Source organism: Perkinsus marinus, assembly GCF_000006405.1.
Source record: "Perkinsus marinus ATCC 50983 genomic scaffold scf_1104296940606, whole genome shotgun sequence".
Taxonomy (NCBI): domain Eukaryota; phylum Perkinsozoa; order Perkinsida; family Perkinsidae; genus Perkinsus; species Perkinsus marinus.
The window spans coordinates 1-944 of NW_003212808.1; the positions used below are offsets into that span (position 1 = coordinate 1).

General features: G+C 42.3%; 6 non-coding genes across 6 annotated transcripts; all 6 read left to right on the forward strand.

The window, feature by feature from the left end:
• Positions 1-91: 91 nt before the first annotated feature.
• Pmar_PMAR015067 lies at positions 92-163 on the forward strand. The gene has a single exon. It is a non-coding gene; the product is annotated as a tRNA-Gln (tRNA).
• A 62-nt stretch (positions 164-225) lies between these two features.
• Positions 226-297, forward strand: Pmar_PMAR015068. Its single transcript has one exon. It is a non-coding gene; the product is annotated as a tRNA-Gln (tRNA).
• A 62-nt stretch (positions 298-359) lies between these two features.
• Positions 360-431, forward strand: Pmar_PMAR015069. The gene has a single exon. It is a non-coding gene; the product is annotated as a tRNA-Gln (tRNA).
• Positions 432-493: 62 nt separating this feature from the next.
• On the forward strand, positions 494-565 carry Pmar_PMAR015070. The gene has a single exon. It is a non-coding gene; the product is annotated as a tRNA-Gln (tRNA).
• A 62-nt stretch (positions 566-627) lies between these two features.
• On the forward strand, positions 628-699 carry Pmar_PMAR015071. The gene has a single exon. It is a non-coding gene; the product is annotated as a tRNA-Gln (tRNA).
• Positions 700-761: 62 nt separating this feature from the next.
• Positions 762-833, forward strand: Pmar_PMAR015072. Its single transcript has one exon. It is a non-coding gene; the product is annotated as a tRNA-Gln (tRNA).
• Positions 834-944: the final 111 nt, after the last annotated feature.

A 944-nucleotide genomic window follows, 5' to 3' on the forward strand; every position in this document is an offset into this window, starting at 1 on the left:
GCGATCTGGGTTCAATCCCGGTAAAACCTTAGAATATGATAGTTATTATTTCAGAGAGCAAAAGAGCTGCGTCAAGTATATATAAGTGGATGGTTTTATGGTGTAACGGTTAGCACTCCAGACTCTGAATCTGGCGATCTGGGTTCAAATCCCGGTAAAACCTTAGTATATGATAGTTATTATTTCAGAGAGCAAAAGAGCTGCGTCAAGTATTTATAAGTGGATGGTTTTATGGTGTAACGGTTAGCACTCCAGACTCTGAATCTGGCGATCTGGGTTCAAATCCCGGTAAAACCTTAGTATATGATAGTTATTCCATTGGAGAGCAAAAGCGCCGCGTCAAGTAATTACAAATGGATGGTTTTAGGGTGTAACGGTTAGCACTCCAGACTCTGAATCTGGCGATCTGGGTTCAAATCCCGGTAAAACCTTGGTGTATGATAGCTATTCTATCAGAGAGCAAAATCGCCGCGTCAAGTAAATTCAAATGGATGGTTTTATGGTGTAACGGTTAGCACTCCAGACTCTGAATCTGGCGATCTGGGTTCAAATCCCGGTAAAACCTTGGTATATGATAGCTATTCTATCGGAGAGCAAAATCGCCGCGTCAAGTAAATTCAAATGGATGGTTTTATGGTGTAACGGTTAGCACTCCAGACTCTGAATCTGGCGATCTGGGTTCAAATCCCGGTAAAACCTTGATGTATGATAGCTATTCTATCGGAGAGCAAAATCGCGGCGTCAAGTAAATTCAAATGGATGGTTTTATGGTGTAACGGTTAGCACTCCAGACTCTGAATCTGGCGATCTGGGTTCAAATCCCGGTAAAACCTTGGTATATGATAGTTATTATATCGGAGAGCAAAAGCGCCGCGTCAAGTTATTTGGTATGTATGGTTTTATGGTGTAACGGTTAGCACTCCAGACTCTGAATCTGGCGATCT